Raw genomic sequence first — 23,027 nt, 5'->3', positions numbered from 1 at the left:
TAAATTATAGAACACAGATGAATATTTATTTTACCCGCATTATATTATAAGGTGTACAGTAACACTATGAATGTATCACTGCTGAGCTAAGGCCTCCTCTCCTTTTTTGAGAAGGTTAGGAGCTTATTCCACCACGCTGCTCCAATGCCGGTTAGTGGAATACATATGTGACAGGATTTCAGTGAAATTAGACACATGCAGGTTTCTTCGCGATGTTTTCCTTCACCGTCAAGCACGAAATGAATTATGAATACAAATTAAGATGGAATCTAGTGGTGCTGGCGTTGAACCCACGATCATCGGTTACGATTCACGCGTTACCACTGGGCCATCTCGATTATAAGTTATAAGGTGTAACACAGCTAAAACATTAATAGACCCACAAGCAATTATACACTCATCTTGTAAATATATAAGGCTTTTGTAGGGACATTTTTAATGGCACGTTGATAGTTATATTACAAGATAATACCTCCCCCTACACGCGAGCAAAGTCGGAGCGAATACTAGTGTTAGCTACACATTTGCCGTATTCTTTTAATTACTTAGAAATGCTTAAAATAATATATTTTTAATGTAAGTAAGGTGTTATCGAAAACATTGAAATGATCATATTTTCAAATTCCGCACAATTATAGAAAAAAACCTTATTCAGATTAACCGGATTAGAAAGGTAAATTTATAAGTTCCCAATTACCGTTGAACTATTATAGTTCACCGAACTTCAAAAGTTAACTCCACCAGTTAAACACGTTAAAGACCATACTCGGATCATCATAAGCTGGTAACTTGAGACGTTTATCGTAATAATCTACCAAACATTAATTGAAACTCGAGTTGAAAATTATTAAAATTCAACAAATTCGTGTTTATTTATGGCTTGATTTTTTTTTATTTACAGCTCATTGCGTTCTGTTTGTATTTTTTTTAATTGGTTAATGTTGAAACAGAAAACTTGAATGGAAAACGATTATTATGTACACGAAATGCCGAGATGTGAATATCAAGTTACAATTGGAGGGGATTTAGGGGGGTTTATATAAGGCAAAATGGGCAGATGAAGATTGAAAGACCGTATGCGGGCTGAGACATGTAAGGATTAATATCGTAACTAATATTATAAACGCGACATTGAATTTGTTTATTTATTTGTTTCACTTTCACGTCTTAATTGCTCAATAAAGCTTCGTGTAATATTTCATACATTTCAGGGATACATAATGGTACCTAGCACCTGGTCCTCCATCACAAAGACGAAACGTACGGGACACTAGTTATTTATAATGGTCACCATTGCGACTCATAAATAAATGAAATAAGAGAAAATGATGATGATGATTAAAGTTTTACTGGATCTAAACCTTATGTGATATAAATTAGTGTGATTAAGCCTTGAATTTATTTCATTGGATCTCTTCAACGGAACATTTATGAAAAACTGTCATATAAGTTATACGGCTAGAAAATATAATGCGAATTAAAAAAGTATTTAACAGTGAACAAAATTTATACATCACGATATTTTGGTATATGTAAGGTAGATGTGGATGTAATATGTGTATATGTATTAGAAATTCTAATTGACAGCGACTTAAAACGAAAAAAAAAACAAACTCGAGAAATGACATACACACAAGTCTAAGGGGATATCGTAAAAAAACATAAAATACATATAATATATCTGTTGTATAAATTAGTACTATTATTTTTATAGAAGGGCTAGGTGGATGGGCTAATGGACTTTCTAATGGTCACCGCTACCCATAGATATTGGCATTGTAAGAAATATTAACTATCCCTTATATCAACAATGCTCCACCGAACGTGAAAACTAAGTTGTTATGTACCTCGTGCCTGTAGTAACACTGGCTCACTCACTCAAATAGGAACACATCAAAACTAAGTACACCATTTTTGCGTTCAAATATCTGATGAGTAGGTATATAAATATGTATATGTATATTCTTGGTAGAATATCAACAATTAAAAGTCGACACCAGAATTAACGATAAAAAGAATCAAATCAAGCTAAAAAAGCAAAAAAAAAACAGATCCAATTCGTATAGAATACATACAGAAGAGATCAAATTCATAATGTTGTGAAAAAGAAAGCGAAGCTAAACGTATCGATAACGTATCGATAAACCTTTGTTCGAATCGTTTCTGTTTTCTCAGCCCTATCGGAATACCCTTTAGAGTAGATATAAAGTAAATTGCACGCATCCTTATCTATTGTACGTATTCCCTAAATAGTTTACGAGATAGGTTATGAATTTTCAATACGACGGTTAATGGTAACGATTCCCGTTTCAGTATTCGATGTTCGACTCGATTCTAAATATCGATTATGTAATGGCGGCAATGATATATTTTAAATTGACGTTCGAATTTCAGTAATCATATTTTATGTCTACAGGTTCTAGTTATAATAAATAATAGCATCAAATTACGTTACTTTCACCGCCCTTTGTCGATGATGTGTCTTCTTTATTCAAATTTCAATTCAGTTATGACAGAAAGAGTGAAATCAATGTTAACCAACACCCGCTAAGCAACGTTTTTAAGTAAGGTAACATGATGATAACGAAATAATCGAAGTGAACGTACAAAAAAAATTATTTTGATCTGAACTATATAAATTCTATATAAGACGAGATGGCCCAGTGGTAAGAACGCGTGAATCTTAACCGATGATCGTGGGTTCAAACCCGGGCTAGCACCACTGAATTTTCATGTGCTTGATTTGTGATTATAATTCATCTCGTGCTATACGGTGAAGGAAAACATTGTGAGGAAACCTACATGTGTCTAATTTCACTGAAATTCTTCCACATGTGTATTCCAACAACCCGCATTGGAGCAGCGTGGTGGAATAACCTCCATACTTTCTCCTCAAAAAGGGAGAGGAGGCTTTAGCCCAGCAGTATATATACTCAAACCCAAAAATTACATCAATTCCATCGCGAACAAAGAAATTTGGCAACTCCTTTCTTTGTCGCACTTCCAAAAAATGGAATTCCTTACCAGCTCACGTGTTCCCCTCCTCTTACAACCCGGGTTCCTTCAAACGAGGCGTGAAGAGGCATCTTGCGGGCCGGCAAGGCGAAGGCGGCTAGTGCAGAACGTTTTTCCCGTCTATACTGGCCGTCGTCGCGTTTGGACTCTACTACCACTTACCATCAGGTGGAGTAGAGTCATTTGCCCTCCCGGTGAATATATAAAAAAAAAAAACTTTGGCAGCGCGATTTAGAAATGCATATCAATCAATAAGCGCCATCTATTGATTGTAACTTACTTTACAGTTTCCGAATATGTCTTATATTTTTATATTGTTTCAATAATAATAAAAATTTATACCGTACCATAATTCTTATTACGTTCCAATATGAACAGGGCCTTATACAATTACGTTATCTGTTACGAACTCAGCGTCTAATAAATTCTAGGTGAATTTCCAAAGTAAATAATCTTATAAAGGAAACGCTGCGAGAGTTCATTTCAAACCTGCCTTCCTACCAATATATATATCTAAATGAGCAATTGACGCATATTTTTTGTAAGTGTAATTGCAATAGCGAGTAAAGGTCCCACTGCTGGGCAGAGGCGTCTTCTTTTAAGAAGCTTCATAGTCTAAGTGGTTCTTATTTCTTATATAATTTTAGTATGGATGTCTAAATGAGGATCTATGTCTTCCTTAACTAAACAATAACATAATAGATAATTGTCATTTGAGAGCGTAGATCTTATGCTTTTCAGCATTTCAATTACATAACCTTGGGGCCATACCCTATAGGGTAAAAATATTTATATAAGCTACGCATTATTATTATAATTATATATTAATATTATTATAAATATTATCAAATTTTATCGTTACAATCATAAAAAATATGTAACCTAATTTTGTGTTAATTGTAGGGTTTTATTTAATATTTCATGCCCTATTTCACGGGTCAGGTTATAATTTGTTTCAGAATATTAAATGAATCAATTCTATGTTAAAAATTGATACTTTTTACCTTCATTAAAAATGAAAAAAATGTAGATATATTTTATATATATTTATATTTTACATAGTGTTCATTACTATTCATAAAATACCCTTAATTTTACATATACATGTTAAATTAAACTGCAAATATAATATGTATAAATTTTTAATTACTTCTTAACAACTCCTAGAGCATTTTCTGAGAAAGCAAAACTCGAGTAATGCAGATGAAACGGACGGTAATTGCTAGATAGTTAGCCAGCATATAAGATTCTGATGAGAAAAGTTACTGGCTTCCGTAAAGGTGTTGAAGAAAAAAAATATCAATAATAGGCCAGCAGTATATATATATATATATATTAAAATAGATAGGTAGATGAACTAATGGGCCTACTAAAGGATCACCACATAAATGGTCACCACCGTGATAGACACCGGCACTGAAATATTAACCATTCGTTACATCGCCAAATCACCACCAACATTGGGAACTAATATGTTACGTCTCTTGTGCCAGTCGTTACGTTACACTGACTCGCTCTCCTCTCAAACTGGAACACAACGATACTAAGTATTGCTGTTTGGTGGTAGAATATCTGATGAATCGGTGTTACCTAAGCAGACAGTCTTGCATAAAGGCTTTAATAACGAAATAATGGTAGTCGTACGTATTATCTCGAACAGTGACTTTATGTTTGATATTTAAAATGAATAAATTAAGAACATCTCGTTAATGTTTTTTTTTTAATTTTATATACCCTGAAACCGAAGGTTCTATGTACTCTTTTTTAAATTGTTCATTGAAAAAGCAAGGCAGTTTATAAGGTGATAATAATAAGCTCAATTAAATATCAAGGCTATTGCGAATAGAAAAAATGTGCATTTTTTTAATGTATATATTATGTATCGCCTTATTATATTCGACCCCCTGAAAGGGACGCTTTAAATAAATATAATTATATTGTTAAAATAAACTTTATCTTTAAAACAGGTCTTGGTACAATTTTTACGATAAATATTAATTTAACCAGAGCAACCAGGGCATTCATTAATCGCTTATAAATTATCAAGTTGATATCTCATGAGAGACTATCTGGTGTAATGAACAAGTATTCGAGATAAATTGCAGGGACTAGTTCAGATTTGCATAAGAACCCAGTAAAATTGCCAATGTATCATTCGATTCCTAATTTTAATACTCGCTGCATAAGTGATGTAATTGAGTTATCGAAGTATCGATTTCAATTCGTCGATGTTATTCGCAATAAAGTGATAGTTCGCAATAAAGTAATAGTGATAGTTCGATTAATTCAATGAGGTCGATCATTTCCATACGCATTAATAACTCTTAAGGCTCAAACTGTTTCGTTCATTGTACATAGAAATAGTAACTTCAGGTTTATAAGAAAAGGAGAGTTTATTTTTATTCTTTAGAATACGTCGTTCTCATTTAACATTTAAAATGCTAGCAAGCAGATTTGCGTCATCATGATACAGTTAAATATAAAACAGTGGATAATGAGCCCGTTTCAATGAAATGAGGAGTGAAGACTAATAACTTTGACCTTGAATAGCATGAGATCTGAAGTAATCAATTGTATTATTTTTTTGGATTAACGAGACAATCCTTTTAATCAATTCGATATCTGAATAATACAATATTATTAATATTTTGATTTTAAATAAAGTTTCATGTTTTAGTATAGTTTATTTACTTGGCTGTTGCATATAATTACAATTAAGTCAGTCGACCCCATTTTTATAACTTTTGGGAACACATTGTAACAAGGATATGAATAATCCTACACAGAGGTATTCGTATTGTTCCCACCACCTACAATATGGGTACCTTCGAGTTATTTAAAAAAAAAAAGTAACATAAGTTAAAAATTGCAAATCAAAAATAACGTTCGTAAATTTTAACGATAAATATCGATACCAAGGATTTTATTGAGACATAAAATGAATTTACATCTCATTGATGATGTATATATAAATATGTTCGTAATAAATACTTTGATTGTGAAAGTGAACAATTTGATTTGATGGATGTTACTGCGATTGATTGCGATATTAGGATTTTTAGGATATTTTAAATTAAAATCGAAATTTATATTAATTTTATTTAAGTGAATAGATAGAGTAAATGTAATGTAATGCTTCCCCCTTCCTTCTTAAGTCCACGCGAGCTGGTTCTCGATGTCACCGCCTAACTGTGACATCAATTCCATCGCGCACAAAGAAATTTGGCAACTCCTTTCTTTGTTGCACTACCAAAAAATGGAATTCCTTACCAGCTCACATGTTCCCCTCCTCTTACAACCCGGGTTCCTTCAAACGAGGCGTGAAGAGGCATCTTGCGGGCCCGCAAGGCGGGGACGGCTAGTACAGAACATTCTTCCCGACTGTACTGGCCGTCGTCGCGTTTGGACTCTACTACCACTTACCATCAGGTGGAGTAGAGTCATTTGCCATCCCGGGGCATATAAAAAAAATAAATAATAATAATAATAGTCTGTTAGTATCTCACTACTGGGCTAAATCCTCTCCATATGACTAGAAGGAAAGATTATTCCACTACACTGTCGCAGATTTTCATCCAACACCTGCATTTCATGATGTTTTCCTTCACCGAGTCCGATATTAATTATAAACGAAATTAAGCACATGAAAATTCAGTGGTCATTCTGTTGAGCCTACAATTTTTGTAGCCACTATCATTTCGTGGACAGTTTAAAAACATTAATTTGGTTTCGCATTTTACATGTGCAGGAGTTAATGGAGTACATAGCTTAGTTTTATACTTCCTTTAGTTATATTAGAATATGAGATTACTGTCTTGACATAATAAAACAAAGTCACTCGCTATTAAAGTTACTTAGATTTACTGTTAGATCCCATCACTTTAAAATTACTTGGAGCTTTGCGGTAAAACTTTAAGACTGTACCATCTAAATCATTAAAAAAATAAGTATCAGCCGGTTTTAAAATGTTCTAGTGCAGAAGAGGTCTCCTCCCCTTTTGAGGTGGAGCTTATTCCACTACCATGTGAATCTACCTACATTAAACCTGTGGCTGACTTTCATGCACATGCGGGTTTTTGTCACGATTTTTGTCCTAAATCACCACAGCACGAGGCGATTTACAGTTTGTCTTATTTGAATTTGAACCCACAGTCTTCGGTTAAAGTTCACGTGTTCTAGCCTCTGGGCTTTCTCCGAGGTCGGTAAATTTTACAATAATAATTTAGTGCCTACAAACGTTGCTTAGCGGCTGTTTAGTTAAACACTGACCACTATTTCTGACATTATTGATTTTACATTCGAAAGAAGAAGACACAGCATTTTTTAACTAATCGTTTTCGTTAATGTTCTATCCCATGAGAGTCGAGTAACCTTTTATTAATATAAAATATTTTTATTATTTGAACTGGCTACCCTCAGTTTATATTATCTAAGTGCTCCAGACCTCTTCGTCTATAAGCTTCCTGTTCATCCATTGTTTGTTAACAACGGTTCAAAACAATTAAATTAGTATAACGTATCTAAAAAGCGTGTAAACAAATTGAATAACACGACGTTTAAACTTTAAATTTGTATCAAGGAAGTGATCATTAACACCTTTTCATTAGCGAGATAGTAATAAATTCAATAAAACAGTAACTCATGAATGGGCGGAACAAAACGGAGACACGCTTCCCGTGAAATTGTTTTGCGTGAATGAAACTAGTGTTAAGTGATTTTAACATTTCTATCAGACAATGGTTACAATGCAATACGGCACTTGGGATGAAGTGCTTGTCCCAGTTCTTGTTTGATTTGCTTTTTGTCATTTCTGTTTTTCAATTGTTTATTGTTTTTGCGTCACCTGAATTTTATGGCCGGCTCATTTCGTTTTGCAACTTTTTTTACCTTTAAGCACATAATTTTATTGTATCCAAGTACTATGTCAAAGTGGTGTTTGTTTCAGTCGAAACAAGGTGAAGCCGCGATTTTGCTCGTGTTTTTCTTAAAGTTTAAATAAATCATTTGTATGTACATTTTAAACATTGAAGAACGCCCCTGTTGCCCCTGAACAAGTATGCACCCCTTTTTTAATTTTTTGAGAAGAAAAGTAAATATTGTAACATATTACTTCAATTGGTTCGATTCACATTAAAAATAAAATCGTAACAGACTGACATATTTATTTTTGCATTTATAATATAAGTTTGAATCATGATATACTAGTGGTCTTCGCGATTTTTTTTTATAGAATAGGAAGGCGGACAATCATATGGGCCACCTGATGGTAAGTGGTCACCAAACGCCCTTAGAAATTGGCATTGTAAGAAATGTCAACCATCGCTTACATAGCCAATTCGCCACCAACCTTGGGTAATTGGGAAAAAAAACGATTTCACCATATACAAATATTATATTCATTCATATGTCTATGTTCGAATCTAATATGTCCTATGTTCTAATTCTTGATATTCCCTTTCGATCGATTCAGTGTTTTAGTCGTAATAAGGAAACAAGCAAACATACACGCAACAGTTAAGTAAATAATAAGTAATACCGCGAGATTTTATCCGCCTTAAATTTGGATCGTACATACCTGCTTCAAACTGTTAGCCATAATGGTTGACGTTTATGTTTACTGCTTCGCTCCTTAGGGCCATGGCGTAAAATTATATTGCCAATAACCTTCCTCAATAAACCGCCGATCTAACGTAAAAAGAGTTATTCAAATCGAACTATTAGTTCCCGAGATTTTCGCTCTCAACCATAAAACTATCCAGGCCTATAACATATATGTATAGATTATAAATTAAGATATTTATTACGTATTAGATAGTTAAACTTCATACATCCATTCATATTTCTTGCAGAAAATCATTTTAAATGGATCAAATAAAGACATCAGCGCTTTATAGTAAGTTGAAAGCATCGTCCAAAAATATCGGTGCAGCGATAAATATGTACAAAATATTTTAAGCGCTCGCAAGCAGCGCCAGCGCTTAAAATGCCTCATATATCTGTTATTACAACAAAAAAAAAACGTGCTTATACATGCATTGATTCTATCACCAAATATTAAAGACTTGTATTTAACCTGTTTCTTAAATGTTACTGTAATTATGATAACATTTTTGGTTTGTGATTAGCTTACAAGGTGGATCTTAATGTCTTGGGCGTAAATCTCGGTCGGGACATTAATAGTTTTTGTAAACTTTTAGAATGCCTCATAATGCAGTGCCATTCTCTTAATGCACTTCATCTCTCTAAAGACTTCTTGTAATTCAGCATACTTTTGCATTATTATATATCCCGTGTATAAATTGTCTTATTCACGCTTTACTTTAGCGGCGCGAAGCCCACGGAAGCCGTGAAACGCAAGTGTAAACGGTTTCGCGGTTCGCGGCGTTTTCCGTTTGTTGTCGGTTTTTAGTTCGGTGACAATGACAATGAAGGGACCGAACGATGCGAGTTTATATTTTTTCCAGACCACGTGTAGATCTTAGCTAAAGTTTGAGGACGCGATTCATGAGTGAATATAAAGCTGTCTTTAAAAGTTGGCGGATGAGGCTGAGCTTTGGTCAAAAGAACATTATTATGATCTTATGGCTAGATAATAGCCTTGCAGCTCCCGTCCTGGATTCAAATGCCATTGATTTTCATTCAAAGAACTTCAGTAGCAACTCGAACTTTTGATAGTTGGCAGAGCTGCCATACCTCAGAAAGGGCGTGATATTGATGGACACACTAACTGTTCACAATTGAATCGTAACCGTAATCAGTCAGGAGAACATCATTATAAATAATACCAAAAAAAATATTACCACTTACCATCATGTGACCACTTACCATCAAAATAATATTCCTTCAAGCTATTTTTAGTTTAAAATAATGATATTTAAATGTAAATAATTTTTGTCGTTTTTTTATATTTTAGAACGAAACGACTAAGAATATAATAATAAAAATACTTAATATATACTGACATTGGCGAAACTTTTAGCTGTGGTGACGAAATGCTTGAACTTTTTTAATAAAATATGTACTGGGGATACGATGACCTAAGAACAAACTTCGTACAGAAGTGCTATAGTGACTATTTATGAAAAGAGTATGATTATTCTCCAGAGTATCGCCTGTAAATGTCCCACTGCTGGGCTTGTATGAATTTTCACGTGCTTAGTTTTTGTTTATAATATTTGTCGTATTTGGCGATGAAGGCTATACTTCTAGGTAGATCAATATGGCGGAATAAGCAAATCCTACAACCAAGACAGCCTTTTCCATGCATTCCATTTAACGATTGTTATATAATATATTATACTGTTTACACGATTATGTATTTTATGTATAAAAAAATTGTGATCGCCCGCGGCTTCGCCCGCATGTTATGTAAGGTAAGAGATGTTTGGTGTTGGGGTTATTTTTTATAACCCTATATAAGTAATAATAAACTAAGCATTTGTTCTTCCTCGGGGTTCAAACTGGCATCATACTAATTTTCATTCAAATTAGTTGTGTTCCAGCCGTATAAGCAAAACAGACAGACAGAGTAATTTTTGTATTTATAACATTAGTATAGATAAAATAAAAGTATCTTTGCTTGCATTAATTAAGCATTTTTATGAGAGAAATATCATTTCCTTTGCATTCTTAAGTTCTTTGAGCGACTCTTCGTAATGCCATCGAGAATTTTTTACGACTCCAAAGTTTGATATATAATACGAGTTTATTATGATACCGAAGACTAAGTTATTAAAAACATTTATTACATTGAAATAATTGTTAATTTACTGACATTATCTGTAATCATTGAATTTTATAAACAAATAAAAGGATGATTTGTTTTTTTTTTAATTGATCTCATAAATATGAAGTTGAAGAATTGTGTGTTTCAATGTGTGCGAGAAACTTTATGACGGACGTTTATGATTTTTTTACTGAAAGTAATCTATAGGCACTTGGTGGTATGGCCTTGGTGGCCCGCCTGGGTAGATACCAATTATTAGTATTGTTCTGTTCCGGTCTAGAGGATGAGTTAGCCAGTATAATTACAGGCACAAGGGATATAACATTATAGTTCCCAAAGTTATAATAATGTCCTGGAACAATGAGGAATTGAAATATAAAAAGGTAAAAATTATAATAAAAAAAAATATATGCTATTGTGATACGTCATCAAGTATACTTTTTAAATGTTAAAATGTTTTTATCGACAACGTCACATACTGACTCGACTTGGTGGTGAGTTCAGAGTTCTTATAGAATTTAACAAATCAAATCAAATTACTTTATTCATAAGCATTACACTTACTTATTGATGGTCAAATTAGAAACTACCACCGATTCGGAAAATAAATAACCTGACATGAGAAGAACCGGTGAAAGAATCTTAACGTTTTTTTTATCATGTCTTGCTTACAAATTTTCAGAATAAAAAATAGCCAGAAGGCGATCATTTCATTCGCAAGGTGCTATCATCCATAAATTCACTAATTGTATTACTTTTTGCATTCAAGCGCTTCTTTACATTTAACAACAGAGGCATTTCGAACGCTTTCTGGGATCCTGTTGTAAAACCGAACAAAGAACAAAAGAGTTTAATTATATATCTGTATTTAAAATAAATATAAATTAAATGCTGTTCATTGCTCACTCCATAATGACTGAACAGATTTGAATAATTGTATGAAGTATTCTTTTTAATTATCGTAATAGTCCGAATTAAGTCAGAAGAAAATAAATAAATTGGAAACTTCAGCAAAAAACTGCAGTACTGTTCTCTAAGAATTCACTTCGTTCCACCCGTGACATGCTGACAAGCGACTTATGGTGATATTCTATTTTATTTTATTTTGATGCGTGTATTAATATAATTATTATGATTAATATCGAATATCACTTTCTGACATTTCACGAATTTCTGCGTTGTCTCGAGTTTGTTCTTACGGAATATTACAAAAATGTATAACCAGTGGGTGATCTTACTTTTTTGTTGGGATTATAATTTAGTAAAAATTAAAATAAATATTTTAACATTAATAAATACGAAAACTAAATGTGCATAACGAGAGATAATTTTCAATGTCGAGTGATATATCGTCTTGTGATCGCCAATAACATCACTTTATTATTCGGCGTACCATTTCAGTCTCAAAACTTACACTTAACAATACTTTAAAAGTTATCAACAATATTATTCAAGTCCATTCTTACATAAACTGTCTACATTATTGCATAAACTTGTGTTTTTCGTATCAAGTCATGCTTGTTATTTATGATGCAAATTTAAAAAGTTATTTGTCGTAAAGCATGTTTTATCGTACGTTGTGTCTATTTTAAATTACTCGTATTATATTACAATTCAAATAAAATTATGACTGCCATAAAGAAATTTCGAGAGGGGTTTTGATGAGACCGTCAGTAATTATGATCATAAATGACTGATGACTTTAAAGATGGTATTAAATGGTATTAAAAAAATAAATCATGTTAATGCTTATCTATGAAAAAATATGGTATGTTCAACTAAAGATATTTTGAGGCCAAATTCAAATTATACTATTCTGTATTGTATAAAAATTAAAAAAAATAGTTAAAATATTATAACAAAATTAAAGTCAATGTAATTAAGGAATGATTACAAATTACTTCACTATAAATATAACGCGAGCTGATGGATAAATACATATGTGGCAGAATTTCATCCGGAACATGCATTCACGATGTTCTCCTTCAGCGTCGAGAAGAAGACGAATTATAATACAAATTAGCGCATGAAAATTAAGTTATGTTTGCTCAAGTTTGAATTCACAATATTCAGTTAAGACATATCACATATACCACTGCGCTACCACGGCAACACTATTAATATTACTCAAATTGACTATCAAAGGAAAACATTATACACCATATTCCCGACAATGACCCTTTCTGTTAACGTTCGGAAACATCAAAGAATTTAAAATAGCTCAAGTTTACCTTAAACATCGGATCATAATAAACGTCTTCGTAATTGAACCAGCATCTAAACATTAGTAAGGAACCACTACAGCATGCAACCAGGATTTGAAACTCAAAATTATTCAAACAATAAACGACTTTATGTTAATCACATTATAAACTAAATTAGAATACACTTAAGTAAAAATCGAATTGTGTTCTATAGTACCAATGTGAATAAAGTGATTTTTATTGCAGGAACCATAAATGCATGAATGTTGTGAAATACGATCGAGATCAAACTATACTTCGATTATGTAGGAAGAGATAAATATTAAATGGAACGATTTGATTTACTGTAAATAAAATAAGAGATAAGGAATAGGAACGCTTATAATTGAACTTCATTAAGAAACATAGCAGACTTTACCTTTCAAAATACACAAATATCAAGGAGAGTATATTAAAACATTAAAGCCACGAAAACATTTTTTAGCTACCTTGCATTTTCCACATGTGTGCTTAACGCAATGATATATATATATATAAAAGAATACCATATATAATACTGACGGGCCGTTTGGCGTGGTTGGTGGATGCTTGCCTTTCACGCCGAAGGTTGTGGGTTCGATTCCCACCCAGGACAGATATTTGTGTGTGTGAACATGTCTGTTTGTCCTGAGTCTGGGTGTAATTAACTATATAAGAATGTATTTACAACAGAAAAATAATATATGTAGTATATCAGTTGTCTCGTTTCCATAGTACAAGCTCTGCTTAATTTGGGATCAGATGGCCGTGTGTGAAAAATGTCCCAGGATATTATTATTAATACCTAATTTTTCGAAAACAAAACTATGATAAAGAAAAAAATGACATAATAATAGTAAAAAAACTATAAGAGCTTTATAAGTTTATACGTATTTATTCGTCTAATATTAGGATATATAACTTAATATAAATAACTTTCTCACACTCAATCGAAATGCTTAAAGTGGGTTTGTTCTGAATCGATCATAGGTATTCATTTTTGTCCTCCTGACCGATATCTATCACGGAGAGCTATGCCCTTAAAATCCAATGGGAGGGCAAACCATAAATATTTGAAGCCAGGACCTTTGCATTCAGTCAAATATATAAAAATGTACACAATATTGTAAAATTTAAACGATATAAACGTGGTAAGAATTCAAAAGATTATATACATTATTCAAATAGGCTTTTACAAGTACTTTTTGGATCGTCATTTAAGAAGATTATAAAGTAAATCTACTTCAGCTTGGAAATGCATATTCTACCTAGAAGAACCGGTTAGAAACTTACTAGTTATTATTTTCCATTAATCATATTAAGTTATGTTTTTTTCCTGCATTAAAATAAAAAATAATCAACTCCACGCTTTTTTATCATTTGTATAATATTTTGTTATATGCTTTATTCATTATGTTTCTTTAACAACCTATTCACGTTTTTAATTTGCATTTTTTAAGTCTCCAAAACCAGGACATTATTGCCGCGTATAAAGTCAATTTATATACTTACGGGTTATAGAAATATATATATGTCAAAGAAAAGTAATTAATGTATTAAACCCTTTCAAAGAACCATTAATGTTAGATCTCCCTAATGAGGGAAATAGTTCTCGACCGTCTTACCATCATTATCTCCGGACAAGGCATTATCTATTCAAACAGGCGATGGCAAATGTCGCCTCTATCAAGTAAATAAGAATTACGATACAGAGAAATCACTTCCTTAAAACAATATAAATAGAGACGATAATACGTTGATAAATAAAAATCAATGTGTGGTCATCACAAGTGACACAATACATTCGGTATATTGTAGGATGAGGTAATTAGTGAAAAAACTTAAGAAAGATGTAAATATTTGTATTGTATTATTTAATATTTTTCTATTCAAATAATAATAGGAAAAGATATGAAGACTAAACATGATTAATTTCCATCCGTGGATTCCCTCGCGTATGAGAGGCTGTTTGAATGCTATATCGTTTTCTTTTAACAGTACAGTAACAGTAACAGCCTGTTAATGTCCCACTGCTGGGCTAAGGCCTCCTCTCCCTTTTTAGGAGAAGGTTTGGAGCTTATTCCACCACGCTGCTCCAATGCGGGTTGGTAGAATACACATGTGGCATAATTTCAATGAAATTAGACACATGCAGGTTTCCTCACGATGTTTTCCTTCACCGTCAAGCACGAGATGAATTATAATCACAAATTAAGCACATGAAAATTCAGTGGTGCTTGTCCGGGTTTGAACCCACGATCGTCAGTTAAGATTCACGCGTTCTAACCACTAGGCCATCTCGGCTTTTTTTTTTAACGTGTATGAAAATTTGGTGATTGAAAAATTGATTATTGGTTGTGAAAGCGTAACACGAACTCACTTTCGCTTTTTTAATATAAGTTAAGATAGTTTGGAATTTTAAAGAAAATACTTGCTTTATTAAGAATTGTATGTCTTCGTTACAAAAAATAGGTAAATTATAATGAATGGTGCTTTAAAATCGGAATTTTTAAATTATTAATAAATTTGAGTACTAAATATTTAAAAGAAATACTAATTATTGTAGAATATATATATAATCACATTAAATAACTTTGTAAAATTAACATTTTTCTTGATTATCGAATAAATCACATTTTAGTTTATGATAATCTCTTTAATATTTTTTTATTGATTGTACGTGTTATTTATTAGTATACTTCACCGTATTTATTTTCTATATTACAATATATGTAGTGTTTAGGTATTTTTAATTAATTGTCATAAAATGTGTGAAACCAACGGTACCCAATTAGTACCGTTGGCTTGATAATAAGAAAATACCGTTTTGATCAAACGAAATATTTATAAACAACGGAACCAAATAATAACATATATAAATAAATATTATCAATCGAAGATTTTAAATAGATAAAATAAATGAACGCCTGAAGGTTTCAATCACCTTTGATTAAGGAATTTGAAGAGTTCATCACCAGGGTCAATGAACTGACAACAATAAGACATTTTTTTTTATCGCATAAAAATCGCGTTACGCGTTTCCCCCACGGGAACAGTGGATTAGCATGTGGGGCTCGCCGGTGACCAAGGCGCCGAGCGCCCCGAACATCGGAGTACCCACTAAAAAACCAGCGGTACCCTTTTCGTCTTAACGAGGAGCGCCACGGGATCGCTTTCGCATGCTACCGTGAAGCAACAATAAGACCTAAGCCGACCCTCGGTGCCAACATATACTCAAACAATCGTAATGGCTACTCAGAAATCTAAAAACCTTAAAATAACCACCTAAAAAGTTCATAGAGAATCCTAAAACTAATAAATAATCATTACTTTTACGTTTTACGTTTGTTTTTTTTTGTTACGCTTTAACCTCTTCCCTAATCAAGCGATCACCATTAAATTTTGCAAACACGTTGACAGAGGTACAAAAATTGAAATAGTTTACCTAACAAGTCCTCCCAAATAATAAAGCGAACAAATATTGTTCGTAAACTTTAACATTTTAAAACTTTTATCCATTACGAATTTTTATTTATATTAAGTTAGTCTCTGAAGTCGTGCTTGATTTTTCACTTAGCATAAATAAATGTGGTGACACGATTTGAATAACTTTAACTTGCTTATTTCGAACTTGGTCAGATCGTTCTGATTACTTCAAGGGGAGAGAGAGAAATCCAAATCAGATACTGAAATACGTGAGTTATTATTGGCTAGTGATCGCGAAGGCTTTATACAGCAACAATCCTTGTTTGGAATAATTCTGTACAGAACTAATACACTTATTTGGTTAGCTTTGTTAGACTTGATTTAATCAAAGCTTTTAACAATAATTAGTGTAATTAAATGTTTTAGTTAGCTAGTATGTGTTAATGTGACTACCTCGTTGGTCTAGTGGCTATATGTAAGGCCGCAGACCTGGAGGTCCTGGGTTCAATTCCCAAGTAGGGCCAATAAAAAAAGTTATTGGGTTTTTCTGTCATAAAATTCTCAGTAACAGCCCGGAGTCTTGAAGTTGGAAGTTTGTACACTCCCATGCCTCGGAAAGCACGTAAAGCCGTTGGTCCTGTGCCTGAACTATTTCCGGTCATGTCGGTTTGCCGTCCCATCGGATTATGAGTGTTAGGGAATAGAGAATGCACCTGTGTTTGCGCACACACTTGTGCTCTATAATATCTCCTGCGTAGTTGGCTAATCTCTCTTGAGATTGGCCGCCATTACTGGAGAACATTAGGCTATAATTTATGTTAATATATAAAAAATTATGAGCCGTAAATATCTTACAGCTGATCAAAGGTTTCCTCTCCTCTTGAGAAAATTTGGAGTCTTTGAAACGTGTTAGAATTTTATTTGGCAAATCAAAGGTTCCTAAGCATATTTTCTTTCTTTATTATATGTATTATAAATATAAGTTAAGCACTTGAAATATCAGAAACATTAACCTATAATTTTAGGTTATGATTCAGATGTCCCAGCCATCACAGCTCGGTTTCAATAATGTCAATGAAATCAGCATTGCATTATGTGAATAATGACCCAGGATATTATTATTATATTATATTATTGTTATTTATAGATTAAAAATACTTCATCCAGTTATTCTTGAAAGCAGTGTCAACCAAAGGAAGTTGAAGTCAATAAATTTATTTAGACAATACTTCATTCTCAAGGAAGTTTGCCTTAATGAGAAAGACTTAATAAACATTTATCATTGTTATTGCTGTACCGTAAACTATAAAACTAATTACTATAAAATAAAAACCGCGAGATAAAAGTGAATTTAAAAATCACAAAAGTGGTATAATTATAAAATTAAACAGTAATATTAAATTTTATTTACAAAATAAAAGCTTAAAAGCTCCTTTGTTACATTTTTTTTGTTTTGAATTTAAAAATTTATTCATAGCTCCCAAACGAAATTAATCATGCTACAACCCTGACAGAGGCTCGAAATAAGTCCACATAAAAATTCTAAAATAAAAAACCATTGCCCTCGAAGTTCCCTCAGAAGCCTACAATGTAGGCTTTTATTTATTTTTCATTTTTCATCTTCCGAACTCTAATGTTCTTTAATGAAAAGAAGCCGATACTGCCACATTTTTTTCCTGCTCAAATCTTCTTTGTAATGTTTCATTTTAAGAGCTGTCTTATTATCTACGGCTGACTGGTTAAAAACAATTTTTTTTCAATAAAATCTTCGTATTTTTTTATACACCTTATCTGCAATATATGCTGTTAAATAAACTTTTCTTTATTTATTTTTTTAACAGCCGTAACTCTTTATTTATTTGGTAATTCAATAATTAAGATACATACTGTATTATATTATGAATTATATGACATGTAACTAAAACTAAAATAGGATTACACAATTAGCTTAAACATATAATTAGCCTAACACATAGCTTTTTTTATAGGATAGGAAGGCGGACGAGCATATGGGCCACCTGATGGTAAATGGTCACCAACGCCCTTAGACATTGGCATTGTGAGAATGTCAACCATAGCCAATGCGCCACCAGCTTTGGGAACTAAGATTTTATGTTCCTTGTGCCTGTAATTACTCACTCACTCACCCTTTAAACCAGAACACAACAATATCAAGTACTGCTGTTTCGCGGTAGAATATCTGATGAGTGGAGTCCTACCACCAGTAAATATGTTCATATTTGTATAATATAGCTATGTTCATAGTTTTATATTATAATTGTGGTAACAGCCTGTGAATGTCCCACTGCTGGGCTAAGGCCTCCTCTCCCTTTTTTTGAGGAGGAGGTTTGGAGCTTATTCCACCACGAATACACATGTGGCAGAATTTAAGTGAAATTAAGACACATGCAGGTTTCCTCACGACGTTTTCCTTCACCATAAAGCACGAGATGAGTTATAATCACAAATTAAGCAAATAAAAATTTAGTGATGCTTGCTCAGGTTTGAACCCACGGTCATCGGTTAAGATTCACGCGTTCTTGCCACTGGACCATCTAGGCAGATAATATTTTAATTGTGTTTTTATTTATTTTATTTTTTTACTTAGTAATATAAAAATGAACTTTAATTTGTATGGCTATGTTCTTCACAATTAATTATTATTATATATTGAATTACTATCTAGAAGACAGTAAGTAAAGTAAAACTATTAAGAAATGAGAATTTAATGAATGAATCTTTTTCGGCACATTTATGAAAGTATCTTTTTAATAATACAACAAATTAACAACAAAAAACATACAAATACAACAAATTAAAAATACAACAAATTTAACAACAGCGATCGTTTTTCTTTAATCATACTAGTTTTCACCCGGGTGCAGGTGGTAAGGGGCAGTGGGCAGGTATTAGGTAAAAAAAAATAGCCTGTCCTTCCTTAGGGTTCAGTCTAGCTTCCTAAAATCGGTTTAATAATTTAGCTGTAAAATAAACAGAAAGACACACAGACACGAATTTATAATATTAGTATAGACAGAAAATATTCAAGACCGCAACTGAATTCGATTTTTTATTGTTATTATTATTTTTCATGATCGTTACCATAGTTACAGCCATTGCCGATTGATATTTTCACAGAATACGTGCTATTCCGTAAAAAAAAAACAACTGGCTGGCAATTACCGTTCCAAGTTTGAACAGTGACTGACATAAAGATAGACAGACGGCGTAAGTTAGTAATAGGTTCCATTTGAGTCCTGCAGTGCTGTCCTATAAGAATTCACTTCATTACTCACCAACAAAATGTTGAAATCGACTTATGTTGATATACTATTTTAATGCGCGTATTTTTGAAATGTTATATATATTATGGTCAATTTCGCATATCACTTTTTGACTTTTTACGACCGATATCAGAAATAAGTCGCCGTCGGTGATCTTATAGAATAGCCTCTAGTAGTCTAAAATATTTTAGTATTTGACTACTTTCGATATTCACTTTTATTTGAAATATTTATCAATTACACTTTAATCCATAAATAAACTACCATGTAGGCTAAGCCAAATAGGCTATATATATATATTAATTACGCCAAAACGATCCAGCCATAAAACAAATACTTTTGAAAAATTGAAAAAAATCGAGTTCCAATAAAATTATTACAATATATAATAATAATCATTGATATGTTTGAAAATATTTACTTACAAGCTCGGATATTTTTTGGAGACACTAAAGTATAAGTATTATTAACTAAGTAATAAATTTTATCACAATATCGCATAAATAAGTTTTTGAAGGCTGAATCTATTTTGGATAACTATGTTTTTAAACTGTATTGTTGCTCATTTAGGGGGTTTATTGCCTTAGTCACCACGCTTAGCAAGCGGGTTGGTGACCGCAGTAGCAGGAAATCTTTTGCTGCTGCCCGCTATCAGGATTTGAAGATCGGGGTTGGCGTTCTATGGAGGCTTTCGTCCAGCAGTGGACGGTGATAAGCTGAGACATATTTGAAAAAAAAACCAATTACATTGTTCATTAAATACTACAATTATAATTTTTTTAGGAATATTTTTAGTGTTACGATTCGTAATAATCTGATTGTTTACGTATTGATATATAATATTATTTAGCACAGTTAAAAGTTAATGGTGAGCTGTACACACTGTCGTCGAAGACGTATTAAGCCGAATTAACGTTTGTCATCGTCTTAATGAATATTCTCAAAAAATGTATTACAAGTATCATATATCGTTGGAATGTTGATCATTGATCAAGTATGCAAATTCATTTACTTTATTTATATATTTATGTATATAGGTTGGCTAGAAATAACTGTATTTCATAATCAATTTAATTTTAATGTTACAAAATACATTATTATATAGTTATTTTTGTATATCTGTTAAACTAATTTTAATTTAAAAACTTTAAATACTTTGATTATATATTTTGTAAAAGACAGTAATGTATTTACTTAATAAGCAGTTTTCGAAAATTACTGACTACAACTTACGAAGTCAGTAATTTGTGAAAAACAGTGAAAATGCTTTTTTAAATTGTTTTGGGATTTTCATGTCATTTGATCAACAATGGGTGCAAATATTGATAATATTAGGTGTTATTGAGACTAAATTTGCGAACTAAAATGATTCTTATTAAAATATGTGGTAAGGAGTTGTTTTTATTTAGTGTTATAATAATGACCGTGTTGTGCTCCGGATTTAACAGTTATAGCTGTAAGAGAAATAATTATAAAATACAGTTAAAACAGATACATATTTTGCTTATTAATATTATTTATTAGGTGGTAAGGTTTTGTGCCAATCTGTGTAGGTACCACTCACTGATCAGTCTAATTAAAATTAGATCCACTGGTCAGTAAATATGAATTTTAAATATACATATCAATAGATAATAGTCAATACCGTCGCGTTATAAAAAAATCTATTAAGATTATAAGAATATTCTAGCTCTATTCTAGTTCAAGTCCCAAGAGAAAACTACGTCCGATTGGAAAATAATGTCACTTTCTAAATAATCTCATATTTCCTAACAAAAAAAAAACTTGTAGCTTATGAATATTTTGATAACATAACGATGAATTAACATAATATTATTTTGAAGGCAATAAATCAGCCATTGCTAAACAAGCTAATAGATCATTAAAATGCAAATATTATGATAACGAATCGTTTAAGTGAGTACACTCGAGAAATTGAAATAAAGAACAAAACGTGACTTTTCTTGAAATTCGAATTTCTTTTCAACAATCTCTTCGAAGTATATTAACATAAACGTTATAAAGTCAAAATCTTCAAAACTTACTTTGCCTCTTAGCAATTTCTCATGCAGATATTTTCTTATGTTCATTAACTTAATCACTTTTCACAAAATCTTCATCACAGTTTACAATTATTCGTATCAACAAGTTCAGTTAATTGTTGCGTATTGTGTAACTGAAAGCGAAAAAAAAATTTTGTTGCCGCCGGTTTGATGGTCTTGCGTGGGTTTAATGAGAATGTTTGTGAAATTTGACTCCCCGTGGGTATTTTTATAATTGATGATAATATACATCACAAGAAATAATGTATCGACCGCATCGGACCAATAACCGCTTCGAAATTACAATTGATATTGTCTCTGTTTGGCCATTAATTGATTTTTAGTACCAACCTAATTGTTCATACCTACGGATATTATTCGGAAACTATAGAATTCTATCCCTCAATTACAAACAATGCCCCATTGTACTTCATTTTATTAAAAGCTTGAACTATTTGTTCATTAATCTTTTGTTCTTCCCACATGTCAAATTTTAGTTCACACTTTATTCAATATTTATTATTCTATTGATGTTTGTAAATTTATTTTAAGCTCGAATTCACGAAAGCCATTCGCAATTTTCCAGAGAATATTGTATTACAAATTCACCAACTTTCGTCGTTTCTGAAAGCCATAATACTCGGTTGAAATTAAATCATTTCATGTTTCCGTTCTAACGTTACACGCAAGTTCCCTCCATTAAACGTTGTCAGGCTTGTACAAAGTCGGCAACGCTCCAATATTACCATTGGCCTAATGTATGTCAGTGTTTACCTTTGATGAAATCAAACAAATCTCTACCGCATCCGTTTTTATCAAAACCACTTGTTTCATCATCTAAGACCAACAAACCGACACATTCACGATTTTTTTTACCTAAGGTCAATGCACTCGAGTTATCTCACAACACTGATAGCAATCCGTCGAGTCAGGGTTTTTAGGGCGCACTATCTAGGAACAAACATCCCTATATAAACAGACCGATGCAGTTACGATGTTCCGAGCGCGGGAGAGGCGGCCGGCAGCGACACAGTCCCTCTGACGGTCGAGTAGCGACTGACTGAAAATTATGTTTAGCTGCGGGACACACCGGCTATTGCATTCGAGCATAAGCGAAAATGGCCGAATGTAATTTTGAGGTGGGAATGAGATGGATGAGGTATGGCTTATGGGGAAATGAGATGGTTGCGCAGGTAGGGTGGGAGATGGTTGCAGCTAGGATAGGGGTTTTGTCTGCACAGCTTACAGATTAAGAGTGCATTTGTTTATCAAACGTCTAAGAAATTACACGTTACATTTTATTGCTATAAAA

General features: G+C 32.5%; 1 protein-coding gene across 2 annotated transcripts in view; it reads right to left on the bottom strand.

The window, feature by feature from the left end:
• The window catches only part of LOC126776210 (uncharacterized), a 177,150-nt gene extending 154,416 nt beyond the window's left edge, over positions 1–22,734 (bottom strand). Inside the window, exons 1-2 of one of the 2 annotated variants that reach the window (XM_050498517.1) lie at positions 22,490–22,734; positions 21,719–21,849 (exon numbers count right to left, since the gene is read on the bottom strand). The gene's annotated coding sequence lies outside the window, so the exon portion shown is untranslated. The remainder of the gene's footprint in view (positions 1–21,718; positions 21,850–22,489) is intronic. The other variant, XM_050498519.1, reaches the window with a different exon arrangement.
• Positions 22,735–23,027: the final 293 nt, after the last annotated feature.

This window comes from Nymphalis io, chromosome 19 (assembly GCF_905147045.1).
Source record: "Nymphalis io chromosome 19, ilAglIoxx1.1, whole genome shotgun sequence".
In the NCBI taxonomy this organism is placed as follows: Eukaryota; Metazoa; Arthropoda; class Insecta; order Lepidoptera; family Nymphalidae; genus Nymphalis; species Nymphalis io.
This window is presented reverse-complemented; position numbering and strand designations above follow the sequence as displayed.